General features: G+C 42.3%; 1 protein-coding gene across 2 annotated transcripts in view; it reads right to left on the reverse strand.

Annotated features, from left to right (window-relative positions):
* Nucleotides 1–20652, reverse strand: part of LOC126299360 (chymotrypsin-like elastase family member 2A) — a 141079-nt gene that overhangs the window by 112330 nt on the left and 8097 nt on the right. The gene's annotated exons all lie outside the window — the stretch shown is intronic.

Here is a 20652-nt window from a genome sequence, read left to right on the forward strand (position 1 = left end):
ACGTAGTGGATGTTCTAGTCAAAGATCGCTTGGTAATTTTTTTCCACTCCTGAGAACTGAAACAATAGAAAAAGTATAGTCCAAACATTTCAAAACATTTATAAGGCCCGATCAAAAAGTTTTTGTTCGAAGGCCGTACAGTCCACAATCTGTATGCCTATCAGGCAACGTCTCCGTGAGCATTAAGACAATCATCCCACCGACGCACTCGGTTGAAGATACCCGTTTGGCGAAGCACCTTGTCCTGTTGCGTGAAGAAGTCCGTATTTTTTTTGTTTCCTTTACTGCTTGCTCAATATACAGATTGAATAACATCGGGGAGAGGCTACAACCCTGTCTCACTCCTTTCCCAACCACTGCTTCCCGTTCTTATAACTGCCACCTGGTTTCTGTACAAATTGTAAATAGCCTTTCGCTCCATGTACTTTACCCCTGCCACCTTTAGAATTTGAAAGAGAGTACTCCAGTCAACATTGTCAAAAGCTTTCTCTAAGTCTACAAATGCTAAAAACGTCCTATATACACTCCTGGAAATTGAAATAAGAACACCGTGAATTCATTGTCCCAGGAAGGGGAAACTTTATTGACACATTCCTGGGGTCAGATACATCACATGATCACACTGACAGAACCACAGGCACATAGACACAGGCAACAGAGCATGCACAATGTCGGCACTAGTACAGTGTATATCCACCTTTCGCAGCAATGCAGGCTGCTATTCTCCCATGGAGACGATCGTAGAGATGCTGGATGTAGTCCTGTGGAACGGCTTGCCATGCCATTTCCACCTGGCGCCTCAGTTGGACCAGCGTTCGTGCTGGACGTGCAGACCGCGTGAGACGACGCTTCATCCAGTCCCAAACATGCTCAATGGGGGACAGATCCGGAGATCTTGCTGGCCAGGGTAGTTGACTTACACCTTCTAGAGCACGTTGGGTGGCACGGGATACGTGCGGACGTGCATTGTCCTGTTGGAACAGCAAGTTCCCTTGCCGGTCTAGGAATGGTAGAACGATGGGTTCGATGACGGTTTGGATGTACTGTGCACTATTCAGTGTCCCCTCGACGATCACCAGAGGTGTACGGCCAGTGTAGGAGATCGCTCCCCACACCATGATGCCGGGTGTTGGCCCTGTGTGCATCGGTCATATGCAGTCCTGATTGTGGCGCTCACCTGCACGGCGCCAAACACGCATACGACCATCATTGGCACCAAGGCAGAAGCGACTCTCATCGCTGAAGACGACACGTCTCCATTCGTCCCTCCATTCACGCCTGTCGCGACACACTTGGAGGCGGGCTGCACGATATTGGGGCGTGAGCGGAAGACGGCCTAACGGTGTGCGGGACCGTAGCCTAGCTTCATGGAGACGGTTGCGAATGGTCCTCGCCGATACCCCAGGAGCAACAGTGTCCCTAATTTGCTGGGAAGTGGTGGTGCGGTCCCCTACGGCACTGCGTAGGATCCTATGGTCTTGGCGTGCATCCGTGCGTCGCTGCGGACTGGTCCCAGGTCGACGGGCACGTGCACCTTCCGCCGACCACTGGCGACAACATCGATGTACTGTGGAGACCTCACGCCCCACGTGTTGAGCAATTCGGCGGTACGTCCACCCGGCCTCCCGCATGCCCACTATACGCCCTCGCTCAAAGTCCGTCAACTGCACATACGGTTCACGTCCACGCTGTCGCGGCATGCTACCAGTGTTAAAGACTGCGATGGAGCTCCGTATGCCACGGCAAACTGGCTGACACTGACGGCGGCGGTGCACAAATGCTGCGCAGCTAGCGCCATTCGACGGCCAACACCGCGGTTCCTGGTGTGTCCGCTGATCCGTGCGTGTGATCCTTGCTTGTACAGCCCTCTCGCAGTGTCCGGAGCAAGTATGGTGGGTCTGACACACCGGTGTCAATGTGTTCTTTTTTCCATTTCCAGGAGTGTACATACGTATTCATGGCTGTAATGTTACTGTTCAGGTCGCTACCCCACACAGATGCAACTGAAAAACATCATACAGGGTGAACATTAATAAAACCTACAAACTGCAGGGACCGATTCATGACTGGAAATGGAGGAAAGAAGTCCTATGAACACGCGTTCGGAAATGCACCGCTGCCACGGTAGGCGATGCTGACGAACGAAAGTTCCTCTGACCACGTGTCATGAGTTCCTTGTCTGTTGCAGGCCGTGTGACGCAGTGCACCGTAAGCAGCAGAATGGTCCAGTATTCATGTCGGGAACAAGCCGAGATGTATGGCAAATTAGATGAAAACGATCGAGAAGCAGCATAGCTATACCAAAACAAGTACTCTCAAGGACACCAACCACGTCACACAACATTTCAAGCCCTTTTTGGGTGTTTGTGTCATCATGGGTCCATTCAGACAGACAAACGTGCAGGGAGGTGGCTCACTGTGAGTACAGTCTGCCAACACTCGCCACGTGGTCAGAGGAACTTTAATTCGTCAGCGCCATCTACCGAGGCAACGATACATTTTTGGAGATGTTCATAAGACTTTTTCCTCCATTTACAGTCAGCAATACGTTCTTGCAGTATTTCGGTTTTATTAATGTTCACCCTATATATTAAACATAGCTTGTAATTTCCAGAATACCTTGCCAATTTTGAGTCTCTGTTGTTTTCATGCTCCTCTATTCTTCGAAAGTTGTCTGTGAAATTTGGAACTAGACTGTTGTTGCTGTTGTGCTTTCTTTCGGCAGACCGACTCTCCACGGTAGTCTATCCTGTGCAAGCCTTTTCATCTCTGCATCTCTATTAAAACTTAGATACTCCTGATCCTACCTACTGTTTTCAAGTCATGGTCTCTCTTTACAATGTTTACCCAATACACATCCCTCTGTCACCAAACTGGTGGCTCCTTGATGGCTCAAGACGAGTCTTATCCATAGCTCTCTTCTGTTAGTCAAGTTCTGCGGTAAACTCCTTTTTTTACGCAGCTCATTTCAGTATCTCATCAGTTATTCGATCTATCCACATAATCTTCAACATTCTTCTGAAGCACCACTTTTCAAAAGCTTCTGTTCGCCTTATGTCTTAACTGCTTATCGTCCACTGTACTAGACAAATACTGCCAGAAAAGACTTCCTAACACTTCAGTCTATATCCCCTGTTGACAAATTTCTCTTTTTCAGAAACGCTTTTCTTGATAATCTCAATACTCTCTACTTTGACCATTGTTAGTTATTTTGCTACCCAAATAGCAAAAGTCATCTACTGCTTTTAGTGACTCATTTCGTAATCTACTTCACTTGGTTTCCCCTGATTTAATTCACCACACATCATAACCAAATCTTTTGCCTTTGTTGATGTTCATTTTATACCATCTTTTCAAGACACTATCCATCCCGTTTCAACCGATTTTCCAAGTCCTTTGACGTCTCTGATAGAATTATATTGTCACTGGCAAACCATAAAATTTGTGTTTCTTCTCTCTGAACTTCAATCCTATTTCCAAATTTCTCCTTGGTTTCCTTCGTAGCTAGCTAGTGTGCAGCTCGAATAAATCGGGGATACGCTACAACCATGTCTGAATCCCTTCTCAATTACTGCTTCCTTTTCACGTCCTTTGAATTTAATAACTGCAGTTTGGTTCACGCACAACATTTTATCCCTGCTGCCTACAGAATGTTGATAAAGTAACCGCGTTGACTTTAAAACGGTTCACTTGAAATACATACAAAACCGGCATGAATATTCAAAAATCGTAAATACCATTTTAAAATACATGGAAATATCCAACTAATGAAAAGAAGCACTTGCAGCCTTGCATGTTAAATAGAAATAAGAAGTAGCGTTGCTGCAGATTACAGGTTGTTAAGTATATTATTAGGCACTGTCGAAACAATACTGTATTCCAGAATGAGATTTTCACTCCGCAGCGGAGTGTGCGCTGATATGAAACTTCCTGGCAGATTAAAACTGTGTGCCCGACCAAGACTCGAACCCTTTGCCTTTCGCAAATCTCATTCTCGAAACATCCGCCAGGCTGTGGCTAAGCCATGTCTCCACAATATTCTTTCTTTCAGGAGTGCTAGTTCTGCAAGGTTCGCAGGAGAGCTGTAAAGTTTGGAAGGTAGGAGACGAGATACTGGCAGAAGTACAGCTGTGAGTACCGGACCTGAGTTGTGCTTCGGTAGCTCAGATGGTAGAGCACTTGCCCGCGAAAGGCAAAGGTCCCGAGTTCAAGTTTCGGTCGGGCTCACAGTTTTAATCTGCCAGGAAGTTTCAATACTGTTTTAATTTTGTTAGGTAACGTGAACTCTTTTATTCTTTACTTTTTTTATAATATAAAAATTTTTGTGTGCCTTATTTTCGTAACACTCTTTAAAATATGTTTAGCATACCATACTTCGTTAGAATTTAACTAGGCGTTACGTATAAACAAAAAATGCCATCCTCCGTCATTTTTTAAATAGTTTTAGACATAATTGTATGAACAATCTCATGGAGTATTACAATTCGACAAAATTTTCTGGTAGTAAACTTAACTAATAACCCACTAAAGATAACATATATTGTGTTGGTACATTCACGGATACAATGCTTCCCAACCTGCAGAAGTTTGATTTCCACGAACAATAAGAGTTGGGTTTGTTTCTGCTGTCATACCTTAAATGAATTTTGATAATGAATGTGTTTTAGTGACCAACGAGTAAATTTTGTGAGTAATCTTCTGAGTGCATAAAGAAATATAGCAAAACAGGAATTTGTGTCCTAGAAACTTTTGTAACGGTGAAAGAAATATAACGTTGTTTGTCTCTAAGTTAGTGCTGTAGATTCCGATTCGTTACCAATATTAGGTACAGAAAGCTTGGATGTCACACAACAACCAGGCTATTTCCTTATTTCTGGTTGTCAAGCTATTCCAGAGAGTTATAAATTGCACAGAAATACATTCTACGGTTAACAAGAACGAGCCTCCAGTCTCGCTTTCGCGAATCACTTTGCTTTCATTTCGTTCTTTGCTACCGTAGTGGCATCTGTTACAGCTCCAACTGGTTAATAGATATTTTTATGAAACAGTTATAATGAATGCAAATATAATTTATAAATATGCAAGGTAATGAAAAGGGCACTTAACAAAGAAATATAGAACACCACACAGGTACGGATTAGAGGGGTGAGGGGGGGGGGGGGAGAGGAGTCACAATGCTTACTATAAAAAACTGTAATAAAGGCGTCTATATTTTCTTCATATACCGTATGCCTATGGATTATACAGCGTATTTCAAAAAATAGGTAGCACAGTTTCGGGTACATATTCCTCATATATAGGCAACAAAAACAGTTGATTAAACGTGTTCGGAAATGCTTGGTTTCCGAGTTATTGCCTTCAGAACATTGATATTCGCCTGTTATCTTTCCGCAGGTATTTGAGTTTAAACACGATGTTACAAAATGTTCACCTCCGCCTTGAATGTAGGCCTCACATTGACGTCTCATAGTCTTGCGAACATTAAACCAAATTTAAGGAGTATTACATATTTCCTCGCAAACTGTCAAACTGAAGGGATTCCACGTTAGGCACCGCAGACGAATACAAATAATTTTAAAGTGTCCCACAAGTAGGAATCGATAGGGTTCAAATTAGAGGAGCGTGTATGCCAAGCAATTGAGTAGTCAGCTCTACCTGTCCGTCAGTCAAGAAACATTCGATGCAAGCAAGGTAATCTGTTGGTGACACCGTTTTTGGTACTTCGCATTTCTCAACAACTTAGAACACAAACAATTACCATGTAATGTATTACTATGGACAGTGTGCAGTAAAGTCCACTTCAAAGGCAAAGTCTGCAATACATTCCGGATTCTCTAATTTTCGTTCCTGCATTTCTTTTTCCTTCAAAAATTCAACACAGCGAGTTTTAAATCGAAGAATCGTTCCACGCGTGCTTGACTTATCCGACGTATTTTACAGTGATATATAAAGTTTCCATACTATATTTTCAGTTCCACTGGAAAGGGTTGCAAGTGAAATAGAATAACGTGTGTGGCTTTAAAAGTCTGCTCTTCGTACGATCTATTTCTTCACCGGACCTCTCGTTCCGCAGCTGCTCACGCTAACCGCGGGACCACGGCGTTCCTGAGCTCATTTTATCCTTCATGTTGCTTATCTTTCGCATGGACTACTCAGTTTGTATATTTTGCTTATTTTTTCATAGCTCCACACAACGTCTTCCTGTTTTCTCGGTTCACCTGTGTTCAGTTTTTCGAGGCCTATCCACTGTGCCAACTTAGAACTAAATCTGAGGGGGTTACGATGGGGAGGTTCCCTTGTTAGTTGTGCCGACTGAAAAATGCTGCACCGCAATACTCAATGAAATTTGGCGCTGTTTCGGGGACTTCCGAAAAGGACCGAGCAAAGCCGAGCGACAGGCCGGGCCTTGGCCTGCCAGTGGCCAAGCCACGCCGTGACCGGCCCTGCTGTATAGTTTATCAGCCAATTTTCAGCAAATAAAGTAAAATGAAAACTAAGTTTCGAAAACAACAAGGATTTCTAGGAAACAGAAGCTATGTTTAACACACATACTTTCTAGTCGCTTGTGTGAGGAACTGTCCACGTGGGTGTGCTTACGGACTGATCGCCTGCAGAGAACACTCCAGTAAGGCAAAGGCGCACATTCACGGGCTGACAGTTCCCCTGTCCAAAACTAATCAGGCTCCAATCGTGAAGCCACAGGTTGAACAGCCGGCAAATCGCAGGAAGCTGAGGAAGGCAATACAGAAACGGAAAGACCCTCCACCAACAAGGGAAGCTGTGAAACACTTTGATGAGTCTTAAATATATTGTATAGGGGCCTGTCCTGAGTATCTGGCTAGCAGTGTTACATGTGACTGCCCCTACTTCCCGAGAAATTCAGTGTTACGTTTTATGCGTATCTCATACACTGAAGAGCCAGAGAAACTGGTACACCTCCTTATTATCGTGTAGGGCCCCCGCAGCACGCAGAAGTGCCTTAACACGACGTGGCATGGACTCGACTAATGTCTAGAGTAGCGCTGGAGGGAACTGGCACCGTGAATCATGCAGGGCTGTCCATAAATCCGTAAGAGTACGAGGGGGTGGAAATCCCTTCTGAACAGCACGTTGCAAGGCATCCCAGATATGTTCAATAATCTTCAAGTCTGAGGAGTTTGGTGGGCAGCGGAAATGTTTAGACTCAGAAGAGTGTTCCTGGAGCCACTCTGTAATAATTCTGGAAGTGTGGGGTGTCACATTGCCCCACTGGAATTGAACAAGTCCGTCAGAACGCACAATCGACATGAACGGATACAGGTGATGAGACAGGATGGTTACGTACGTGTCACCTGTCAGAGTCGTATCTAGACGGATCAGGGGTCCCATGTCACTCCAACAGCACACGTCCCACACCATTACAGAGCCTCTACCAGTTTGAACAGTCCCCTACTGACATGCAGGGTCCATGGATTCATGAGGTTGTCTCCATACTCGTACACGTCCAGCCACTCGATACAGTTTGAAACGAGACTCGTCCGACCAGGCAATATGTTTTTAGTCAACAACAGTCCAATATCGGTGTTGACGGGCCCAGGCGAGGCGTAAAGCTTTGTGTCTTGCAGTCATAAAGGGTACACGAGTGGACCTTTGGCTCTGAAAGCCTATATCGATGATGATTCGTTGAATGGTTCTCACGCTCACACTTGTTGATGGCCCGGCATTGAAATCTACAGCAGTTTGCGGAAGGGTAGCACTTCTATCACGCTGAACGATTCTCTTCAGTCGTCGTTGGTCTCGTTCTTGTAGGGTCTTCTTCCGGCCGCAGCGATGTCCGAAATTTAATGTTTTACTGGATTCCTGATATTCACGGTACACTCGTGAACTGTCATACGGATAAGTCCCCACTTCATCGCTACCTCGGAGATGCTGTGTTCCATCGCTAGTGCGCAAGACGAAATTTTATGAGAGAGATTTTAATTTTGCCAGTATGTAAGGAAGTCCGAGTGCGAGAATTTTTCTTTATCTTGTATAATATAGACTAGCAATATCAAGAAAAAGTTTATGAAAAGGAGACATCTTATGAAACAGAATATGAATTTAAAGGGCGGGAAGCCTTTCGTAAGGTATTCGTCAGTTGTGTAGCCTTGTTACTCAATCCCAACAGTCCTCGGAAAGCTCAAAGGCACCGGCCGACCGCCGCGTCATCCTCAGCCGATAGACATCACTGTACGCTCATATGCAGGAGCATGTGGTCAGCACACCGATCTTCCGGGCGTTGTCAGCTTTCATGGCCGGAACCGTTACTTTTCACTAAAGTAGCTCCTCAATTCGCCTTACAAGATGTGTAGACTTGTAGGGAAGTGAAAATGGATGATAACAAGTTTAGACAAGAAGAGAATAGAAGCTTTGGAAATGTACTGCTACAAAGGAATACCGTAGATCAGATGTGTAGACTGAACAGCTAAAGAATTGGTACTGAACCGAAATCGGGTAAAAAGAAATTTTGCGGCACAACTTGACTTCTGTTTTATTTATAGGTGAGGTAGGTGAGCGTGATTAATTACTAACAACAGGGCCTTTGCCTTCAGTGGGCGAGCATGCAAGAAAGGAATAATCACAGTAAAAAAATGAGCGTACCTGTGAAAAAGTAAAACAAAAAGAAGGAAGGGGAGACGAAACATCAACAAAATATGAGTGCAAGTACTACCAGTGTAATAAATGTTTAAAAAAATTAATGGAGACTAACAAATGGAGCAATTGTTGTAAATAGTTCAAGATGAAAGTGAATAGAATTATATTTCCTAATAAATTATTCGCTGACTGAGCAATTCATCTCACCAGCATGTCAAAGACGTATGAAATTCTATGGCCATACAGCACGAGTGGACGATTCTAGCTTGATGAAGAAAATATTCCACGTCAACGGAACCTGACAATTCAAAATACGTTGGCTGGTAAACATCAAAAGTGATCTCACAGAAATCGGCATTGACCCACTGACAATTGCACAGGCTACATACAGTGAGAAAATCAATACACTCAACTTCATATCCAAGAACCCAACAGCAAGGAATTTGAAATTTAAAAAAACATCGACGCAAGAAAGAAGACTGGCCCAAACTGAAAGAATGAAGAAATTTTGGGAAGATAAGAGCAAGAAAACTAGTGCTCAGTAATGGTTCCACGTGCGAACCAGATTGTTGTTGTTGTTGTGGTCTTCAGTCCTGAAACTGGTTTGATGCAGCTCTCCATGCTACTCTATCCTGTGCAAGCTTCTTCATCTCCCAGTACCTACTGCAACCTACGTCCTTCTGAATCTGCTTAGTGTAGTCATCTCTTGGTCCCCCTCTACGATTTTTACCCTCCACTCTGCCCTCCAATACTAAATTGGTGATCCCTTGATGCCTCAGAACATGTCCTACCAACCGATCCCTTCTTCTGGTCAAGTTGTGCCACAAACTTCTCTTCTCCCCAATCCGATTCAATACTTCCTCATTAGTTATGTGATCTACCCATCTAATCTTCAGCATTATTCTGTAGCACCACATTTCGAAAGCTTCTATTCTCTTCTTGTCCAAACTATTTATCGTCCATGATTCACTTCCATACATGACTACACTCCATACAAATACTTTCAGAAATGACGTCCTGACACTTAAATCTATACTCGATGTTAACAAACTTCTCTTCTTCAGAAACACTTTTCTTGCCATTGCCAGTCTACATTTCATATCCTCTCTACTTCGACCATCATCAGTTATTTTGCTCCCCAAATAGCAAAACTCCTTTACTACTTTAAGTGTCTCACTTCCTAATCTAATTCCCTCAGCATCACCCGACTTAATTCGACTACATTCCATTATCCTCATTTTGCTTTTGTTGATGGTCATCTTATATCCTCCTTTCAAGACACTATCCATTCCGTTCAACTGCTCTTCCAAGTCCTTTCCTGTCTCTGACAGAATTACAATGTCATCGGCGAACCTCAAAGTTTTTATTTCTACTCCATGGATTTTAATACCTACTCCGAATTTTCCTTTTGTTTCCTTTACTGCTTGCTCAATATACAGATTGAATAACATCGGGGATAGGCTACAACCCTGTCTTACTCCCTTCCCCACCACTGCTTCCCTTTCATGTCCCTCGACTCTAATAACTGCCATCTGGTTTCTGTACAAATTGTAAATAGCCTTTCGCTCCCTGTATTTTACCCCTGCCACCTTCAGAATTTGAAAGAGAGTATTCCAGTCAACATTGTCAAAAGCTTTCTCCAAGTCTACAAATGCTAGAAACGTAGGTTTGCCTTTTCTTAATCTTTCTTCTAAGATAAGTCGTTAGGTCAGTATAGCCTCACATGTTCCAACATTTCTACGGAATCCAAACTGATCCTCCCCGACGTCCGCATCTACCAGTTTTTCCATTCGTCTGCAAAGAATTCGCATTAGTATTTTGCAGCTGTGACTTATTAAACTGATAGTTCGGTAATTTTCACATCTGTCAACACCTGCTTTCTTTGGGATTGGAATTATTACATTCTTCCTGAAGTCTGAGGGTATTTCGCCTGTCTCATACATCTTGCTCACCAGATGGTAGAGTTTTGTCAGGACTGGCTCTCCCAAGGCCGTCAGTAGTTCCAATGGAATGTTGTCGACTCCGGGGGCTTTGTTTCGACTCAGGTCTTTCAGTGCTCTGTCAAACTCTTCACGCAGTATCGTATCTCCCATTTCATCTTCATCTACATCCTCTTCCATTTCCATAATATTGTCCTCAAGTACATCGCCCTTGTATAGACCCTCTATATACTCCTTCCACCTTTCTGCTTTCCCTTCTTTGGTTAGAACTGGGTTTCCATCTGAGCTCTTAATATTCATACAAGTGGTCCTCTTTTCTCCAAAGGTCTCTTTAATTTTCCTGTAGGCAGTATCTATCTTACCTCTAGTGAGATAAGCTTCTACATCCTTACATTTGTCCTCTAGCCATCCCTGCTTAGCCATTTTGCACTTCCTGTCGATCTCATTTTTGAGACGTTTGTATTCCTTTTTGCCTGCTTCATTTACTGCATTTTTATATTTTCTCCTTTCATCAATTAAATTCAATATTTCTTCTGTTACCCAAGGATTTCCACTAGCCCTAGTCTTTTTACCTACTTTATCCTCTGCTGCCTTCACTACTTCATCCCTCAAATCTACCCATTCTTCTTCTACTGTATTTCTTTCCCCCATTCCTGTCAATTGCTCCCTTATGCTCTCCTTGAAACTCCGTACAACCTCTGGTTCTTTTAGTTTATCCAGGTCCCATCTCCTTAAATTCCCACCTTTTTGCAGTTTCTTCAGTTTTAATCTACAGGTCATAACCAATAGATTGTGGTCAGAGTCCACATCTGCCCCTGGAAATGTCTTACAATTTAAAACCTAGTTCCTAAATCTCTGTCGTACCATTATATAATCTATCTGAAACCTGTCAGTATCTCCAGGCTTCTTCCATGTATACAGCCTTCTTTTATGATTCTTGAACCAAGTGTTACCTATGATTAAGTTGTGCTCTGTGCAAAATTCTACCAGGCGGCTTCCTCTTTCATTTCTTTGCCCCAGTCCATATTCACCTACTACGTTTCCTTCTCTCCCTTTTCCTACTACCGAATTCCAGTCACCCATGACTATTAAATTTTCGTCTCCCTTCACTATCTGAATAATTTCTTTTATTTCATCATACATTTCTTCAATTTCTTCGTCATCTGCAGATCTAGTTGGCATATAAACTTGTACTACTGTAGTAGGTGTGGGCCACAATAATGCGTTCACTATGCTGTTTGTAGTAGCTTACCCGCATTCCTATTTTCCTATTCATTATTAAACCTACTCCTGCATTACCCCTAGTTGATTTTGTGTTTATAACCCTGTAGTCACCTGACCAGAAGTCTTGTTCCTCTTGCCACCGAACTTCAATAATTCCCAATATATCTAACTTTAACCTATCCATTTCCCTTTTTAAATTTTCTAACCTACCTGCCCGATTAAGGGATCTGACATTCCACGCTCCGACCCTTAGAAAGCCAGTTTTCTTTCTCCTGATAACGACATCCTCTTGAGTAGTCCCCGCCCGGAGATCCGAATGGGGGACTATTTTACCTCCGGAATATTTTACCCAAGAGGATGCCATGATCATTTAATCATACAGTAAAGCTGCATGCCCTCGGGAAAAATTACGGCTGTAGTTTCCCCTTGCTTTCAGCCGTTCTCAGTACCAGCACAGCAAGGCCGTTTTGGTTAGTGTTACAAGGCCAGATCAGTCAATCATCCAGACTGTTGCCCCTGCAACTACTGAAAAGGCTGCTGCCCCTCTTCAGGAACCACACGTTTGTCTGGCCTCTCAACAGATACCCCTCCGTTGTGGTTGCACCTACGGTACGGCTATCTGTATCGCTGAGGCACGCAAGCCTCCCCACCTGCGGCAAGGTCCACGGTTCATGGGGGGGGGGGGGGGGGGGGGGCGAACCAGATTATCCCAAGTGAAATTGAAGATTTCTTAGATAATGAACCCAGCGGTCTAGATCATGTTTTTATCCCTGCTATCACATACTACACAATGATGAATTTCTGTTGAAAATTCTTATTTAAATGTGCATTCTTGAAATAGTTAAAATATCTTGCAACGTTTATTTAAAACGAACAAGTCATAGAAGTTTATATTGGACTGTCAATTCTGAGGAGAGCACACATCACTAATTACTGCATAGTTTTATGGAAATTTTGTGTTTTGTTTTATGTGTATTCCATTTTCATATTGTGAACAACATAAATTAGTAATTGCTACAATTCTCGTGGAAAACACAATTCCACTGAATAGAAAGCAAATGTTAAGATTTCGTTGATCATTTAACAGCACATTAACGTAACTCGTTTCCCGCAGTAGTTGTGCACACCATTATGATGACAAACTCATCTGACTGTAGATAAGTACATGGCAGACTTCGGTTATTTTGTAGAACAATATAGAAATTTAATCTGCCTACAAACGAAATTGCTTGCGAAACTCTTGTACAATCGATCCCAGAATATTGTATATGTGTGGTGGACTCTTACTAAACAGGGACAAAAATGAACATTATACTTGTACAAAGAAGGGCAGCACTAATTATCACAGGTTTGTTTGACCCATGGGAGATCGTTCCGAAGGTACTGGAAAACTGCTTTGAAAACAGCCACAAACTATCCGAAAAAAGCCTGCTTACCAAGTTTCAAAAACTAACTTTGTGTGATGAATCTAGGAATATACTACAAATCCCCTACGTATCGCTCGCATGAGGATCACGAAGAAAAGCTTAGACTAACTGCATTGCAAATAGAAGCGTTTACGCAATCAGTCTGCCCTCGCTCCATACGTGAATGCAACCTGAAGAAGTCCGTAAAACTGGTATATTCGGAAGTACTTTCTTCCCTGCGCTTTGCAGTGGTTTTCAGATACGGATGTCGAATGTACTTACCGTTACTCAAATCATATGAAAACGATAAATCGAATGCACTGGATAAAGATTTTCACTATTTTGTAAATAATCATTAGTTTTATCACTCACATCGAAGGTAAATATTAACAAAAGCAACAGCTGTCGGCAGACATCGAAAAGGAAAGAGGTATTCTTCATTTCTTTGCGAAGCAGAAACGTTACAAGACAACAACATCAATTTAATAATGTGACTCTTATTTACACATTATCCATGGATAGCAGTAATGATGAAAGCTTGAATCTTCGACTTGAAAGTTACTTGCGGTCATTAGTGGTATATTACACTACTGGCCATAAAAATTGCTAACACCACGAAGATGACGTGCTACAGATGCGAAATTTAACCGACAGGAAGAAGATGCTGTGATATGCAAATGATTAGCTTTTCAGAGCATTCACACGAGGTTGGCGCCGGTGGCGACACCTACAACGTGCTGACATGAGGAGAGTTTGCAACCGATTTCTCATACTCAAAAAGCAGTTGACTGGCGTTGCCAATGAATGGATAATAACTTTATAATGAAAATAATCATTTTCGTGAAAAAAAAAAACACTGCCACATGTCGCGAGTCAGACGGATAACACAACTTGAGAGAATTGTAGCGAAATGCAGGAAATCTGCAGAGGAGGCACGTTTGGAGCAGAGGGTAGAAGTTTATCCACAACATGAAAAATTAACTAACTGTGGAGAAATAGGCGGAAAGACCCATTACTGTATGATAACACGATTGCAGAATAATCACTAGAAGCAATCACATCCATTAAATATCTTGGCATATGTGTACGGAACAATTTAGATTAGAAGGACCACATACAACTAATCACAGGTGAGGCAGATACCAGACTGAAATTCATTGGAAGAATTCGCAGGAAGTGTAGTCCACTCAAAAAGGGGGTAGCTTACAAAAGTCTCGTTCGACCAATACTTGAATACCGCTTGTCAGTCTGGCGTTCGTACGAGATAGAACCGATAGAACAAACAAAGAAGATCCTAAGAAGATCAGAGCGATCCATCACAGGTTCATTAAGTAAGTGCGAAAGCGTCCCAACTCAAGTGGTATATGCTGCAAGAGAGGCACTGGGAAACATAGTATGGATTACTGTTAAAATTTGGAGAGAGTACTTCACTAGAAAATTCAACGAATATTTTGCTTTCTTCCACGTATATCCCGCGACAGGGCATGGATGTAAAATTAGAGTGAGTTGACATCACACAGACACTTATCAGAAATCTTCCCGAGGACCATTCGCGTCTGGAACAGCAAGGCGAGATGCGCTGTGATACACAAAATACCCTCCGCCACACACCATAGCGTGGCTTGCGGGGGACCGATGTAGATGTAGCACGATCGCCCGGCTTGATAGAAACTGTCAGCAATTATCGTACAACAAAAGTGAGAGTAGCAGTAAGAGAAGGAGGAGGAGACGATTACCAGCTAATTGATTTATCGCTAAATCAATAATCAATCGATTAACGTTGCTCTCACTGGGTCTCCAAATACAAGACCGCAGGCCGAGGGGTGCACAAAGATGCTTCTTGGCCATTAACTAACAGATATGGGTGCCATTTTGACCTTTACGTTCAGACGAGAGAAGAGCTCCTGAGGCTACATTTGCGCCATCTTTTAGATGTAATTTGTACTTGGTGGAAAACAGTTCTGCACATTACAAGAGTAAGAATTAATTCATTCTGTTTTCTGGATGTTGCAGTTCCCACAAAAGTCACTATTTTTAAAGGATATTTTCTAAACACCAGGATCTGCACTTCAAACGTTTATGAGCCACACCGGTATTCGGGTATACAACTCATCGGCAGTGACATCTACTGTAGAGGAACAAACAACTGTATGTACATCAGTTTTTACAACTTGACAACTGTATACACAACAGTCTTATTAAATTATGTATCTGCATACCAGTTCCATGTGTGTCAGTTATAGTTCAGCTTCATTGTTGGACAAGCAGGGAGAAACATCAAAAAGAGATTTAGAGAACATATTAAAGTTAGTGAAGCCAACCCCTCAACATTCAGAGCTCATTTAAGAGAATACAAGCATTCTAGAGTGACATTAAGAAAGGCATCACCTTTCTTTATGACGCACGAAAGTGTAATATTATAATCATCCTAGGAGAAGCTGCAATATACATCCATTCGAAGAAACACCAGGACAACATACTTAATGAACAATCGGAGTTATGGGATAAAATGGGTATAGAAAATTTCGACAGTGTTTTAACGGAACAAGTTCGGTTTGGAGCCCCTCCATATCCCGCATATAATAAATAGAGCCTTTGAAATAACGGAAGACATGTAATGTAGAATCTTTTGACTTGTTGGGTCCATGTTTACATTATATGACAGTTATGTTAGATGTTACCAAGACCTATCAATGCCTAAGATTTGGCAAAATGGTTCTGAGCACTATGCGACTTAACTTCTGAGGTCAGCAGTCGCCTATAACTTAGAACTACTGAAACCTAACTAACCTAAGGACATCACACACATCCATGCCCGAGGCAGGATTCGAACCTGCGATCATAGCGGTCGCTCGGTTCCAAACTGTAGCGCCTAGAACCGCAAGGCCACTCCGGCCGGCGCAAGACTTGGCAGCAGTAACCAGTGCTGTGAGGCAGGACGGATGAAGTATCCTGTCGTGTTACCGTAATATGGTTGTAATCAGGTTCTAGGTATCCACATGGCTATTTGCTTTCTAGATGCACATCAAGCTGATCATAAAGAATTTATAACTGACACGCCTATAATTGTTATGGAGATTCATAACGTAAGTAGAGTTATGTTTATGCTGTTTGTGTACAGCTTTCGTATTGTAGAGACTGATGTACACGCAGCTGTTTGTTCCTCTCTATCAGATGACACTGGCTATAAGACCTGTTAGCGATTACGTCAGCGAAAAAGCAGTAATAGTAGTGGTAGTAGTAGTAGTAGGAATAGGAAGAGGAGTGGTTATTAGTCAACAGAGCAATCGATATTCAGTCAGTAATCAAACCATGGAATACAAATTGATATCGACAGAACAGCCCTCTACAAAAAGACGGTATCACGCTGTCATGGAAGCACTCCAGTTATCTATACATTAAAATTGTCTGAATAACATTGTTTAAATCACAATTTGGATTGACGCCGCTTGATGAGTTCACGCTGCCGACGGAACCAAAACTGTGTCAGTTCCTGCTAGTGTCCTTCGAAGTAAACAACGCTGCGAGAAACACTGCCCTCTATGAAGGCATTAAACCTACATTGGTACGACTGTTACGACGATCATTTGATCATTGTTCTCTTCCGTGATGTTTTGTTTATTTACTTTATGCACTGTTTTTCTTTTATTATATGACTTTGGAATTATTGCTGCAATTAACCCTTTAATAATTTGAAGAACGTAGTCGATACTGCACACATCCCAAGTGCAAGAATTGTAACTTGTTTTATAAACATACAATTTTAGTATCATTCAAAATTTAAGTCATATTTGCCTTACTTCCCATATTGTAATGAATGTCCGTGAGACAAAGAAGTTCTTTTCAGTATAGAGATAGCTTCCCATTTCATTTTATGCGCCATGCGTACGCCGCCTTACGGTATTTTGAGGTTTATGTAATTACTCAGGGACTGGCAATAGTTCAGCTGACTAAACGCAACCGTTGCTGGAACGAGTTTTTTGGCTACCAGATACGTTTACTTAGAATATATCTTTTTTACTTTGATTTGTTGGCCAATTCATTTAATGTGTTTAACATATAGCTAACGTTAATTTTTTAACTTTAGTTTGTATATTTGAGGATGACGTATAACGGCTGGAGCCGGTTAACAAAAGTATAATACAAATTGTGTTCTAGAGTGCATAATTCACACAATTGCACTGCCCTCACCGTGTCTCGAGCCCAGGTCTCTGAGCCCCGGACACACGATTGAGTGGCAACCCAAAACGAGCCATGGGTTCCTACTGCCGTTAGGCGATATGATAATATGAAAATAAGTGCAAGTATAACTGCTGAATATTAGCATCAATTTAGTCTCCAGGATATGGGACCACTACCTCAGGCTGTATTGGGAACGTGGACGGAATCTCCCGGCGGTGCTGAGTGCTTTTCCTTTGTCATACTTCAACCTGCCCTACAGTTCTGGTCACACACGTGGAACCTTGGACGTATTCTAAATTTGGATACAGGCTGATCCTGAATTCCTCTGACAAAATTTCAGACGTTCAGGAATATTTTTTGAATATTTTAATAAATGATTAATTACAGAAAAGTTGCATTTCGTTTCACTTCTTACCCCCCTTTATCTCTGTATTTGTAATGGACTGAGAGTGTTTGTGCAACAGTGCAAATACGAGCAGTATGCGCTGTGTGGCTTGTTTTAAAGCAAACTTGTTTCATACATTCATAGTGCTCGTTGTTGATGACAGTAATGCAAACTTTATGCTTTGCTCTCAATCTTGCATTCAGAAGAGCTCGGTTCTGTTTCGGATTTCTTTTTCGTAAGCGTTGGTTGCACAATAACCGTGGTACGCAGCGGTACGATAGGTTTACTGATGCTGAGTAGCACAACGGCACTATGCTGAGACCTTCTCACAATGACGGTACCTAGCCCACAGTACCTTTTTCGCTGAAAGCTCTCCGTGTTTTTCCACAAATGTGGTAGCATTTTCATATAAATATAGGTAAAAAGCGTAAAAAAGAATAAATAGTAATTACATTACTTCTCTGTAACGAGCGACCAGAGACCACCGGTCCCATGTGCAGAACTACTCAGAAAATATCTCTCAGCAACCTTAGAAATTTTGTTGTAGATTGGGTTCACTCTACATTAGTTTTCCTTCAGATAGGAGAGGTTCTTCCCATGAATCAGCAGGAATTTGGAAAGCAGCGCTCGTTCGAAATATCAGTCCCCATTTTCATGTATGATCTCCTGCGGACAAAAGATCTACATCTACATCTACATTTATACTCCGAAAGCCACCCAACGGTGTGTGGCGGAGGGCACTTTACGTGCCACTGTCATTACCTCCCTTTCCTGTTCTAGTCGCGTATGGTTCGCGGGAAGAACGACTGTCTGAAAGCCTCCGTGCGCGCTCTAATCTCTATAATTTTACATTCGTGATCTCCTCGGGAGGTATAAGTAGGGGGAAGCAATATATTCGATACCTCGTCCAGAAACGCACCCTCTCGAAACCTGGCGAGCAAGCTACACCGCGATGCAGAGCGCCTCTCTTGCAGAGTTTGCCACTTGAGTTTGTTAAACATCTCCGTAACGCTGTCACGGTTACCAAATAATCCTATGACGAAACGCGCCGCTCTTCTTTGGATCTTCTCTATCTCCTCCGTCAACCCGATCTGGTACGGATCCCACACTGATGAGAAATACTCAAGTATAGGTCGAACGAGTGTTTTGTAAGCCACCTCCTTTGTTGATGGGCTACATTTTCTAAGGACTCTCCCAATGAATCTCAACCTGGTACCCGCCTTACCAACAATTAATTTTATATGATAATTCCACTTCAAATCGTTCCGCATGCACACTCCCAGATATTTTACAGAAGTAACTGCTACCAGTGTTTGTTCCGCTATCATATAATCATACAATAAAGGATCCTTCTTTCTGTGTATTCGCAATACATTACATTTTCTATGTTAAGGGTCAGTTGCCACTCCCTGCACCAAGTGCCTATCCGCTGCAGAGCTTCCTGCATTTCGCTACAATTTTCTAATGCTGCAACTTCTCTGTATACTATAGCATCATCCGCGAAAAGCCGCGCAATAAATATAGAATAAAAGGCAGATTCTATAGTCCAAGATTTCCAGAAGGTCTTCGACGCTGTAACACACTTTAGACTGTTAACGTAGGTCTGCGTACACGGAATAGTTTTCCAAGTATGTCAATGGGTCAAAGACTTTTTGAGCAATAGATCATAGTATATTGTCCTAGACTACGAGTGTTCATCAGAAACAAAGATAACATCACAGGAATGGTCCGGGGAAATGTGATAGGATCGCTCATGCTATCCATGTACAGGATGGGCAAAATAAAACTGAGCTGGAAAATATTTCCTGCACCTAAAGACGAGCAATGCAGCCTATGTCTTCCGCATCCGTGGTGGACGATGTGTGTTGAGTTGCCCATATTCCGGTGCATGAAATATTTTCGGAGTCATTTAAGATGGTAAATCTCGAGAAGCCTACGAAAAACTTTAACAACATAAACCGCCGTGAGCGCGTGTCCTGTTGTAACGCAAGCAGCTCAATCGTCGATTATTATGACAGCCAAGAGAGCGTGTTTTGACAGCTGAGGGGGCCATGTCAAGCCGGACGAGCTTCGCGGCTCTGTCAGTAAGTGGCGGCGCCTTTGACGTGCTGTGATGGCAGAGCTAATTAATAGTATGAGAAATGTTGACTGCGAGCGGCGCAAAGCGAAAAACTTGACAGTGTGACTGGAGGGAAACCACCATGGCCAAAGTAACGGAATAAAGAAAAGTATGAGATAAGGGAACTTTAAATAAAAGCTAAACCAAACCAGTGACAGAGAAGCCAGTCACATGGTTTTAAAGACAAAAATTAGGAGAATGTATTAGTGAAGACGTGTCTTCGCTACAAGATTTATATTACAAGTTATTAACTGTTAAATGTGTTTGACTTAAAATGATTTTTAAAATTCGTAACTCACTGACACCTTATGTGATATACACGCATGTAGTGTCAGTCGATAGGTCACACTGAATACTATCGAACTGTTGTAAGAGATTTTCTGTGACGTACTTCAACTTACAGGCCGGAATGCATACTCTGAGCATGAGAAAGTAAATTTTATAGTAGGTGAAACACGAAATAATGAAAGTAGCGGCAGCATTAGTAAATGGAGGTAATCAGAGACGTATGACTGTAATAGGTTTAATTTTTAATACGTATTAATGATATAACGGCGAAAAATAGAGTCCACGTGAACAAAAAACACTACTTGTGTGAATACCATTAAAGCAACATGAAAATTACGAGCAGCATTGAAAATCTGGTGAAATTTGCGTCTGAATTCATATATACACCCATCAAAAAAAGTTTTGCATCACCTCGGTTCCGAGAGATCCGGAACCTGTACAGAAAATTGGAATAGAGATCAACATAAACATTTCCACCCTTTTTATTGCTCATGA

The sequence above is a fragment of the Schistocerca gregaria genome, chromosome X (assembly GCF_023897955.1).
Source record: "Schistocerca gregaria isolate iqSchGreg1 chromosome X, iqSchGreg1.2, whole genome shotgun sequence".
In the NCBI taxonomy this organism is placed as follows: domain Eukaryota; kingdom Metazoa; phylum Arthropoda; class Insecta; order Orthoptera; family Acrididae; genus Schistocerca; species Schistocerca gregaria.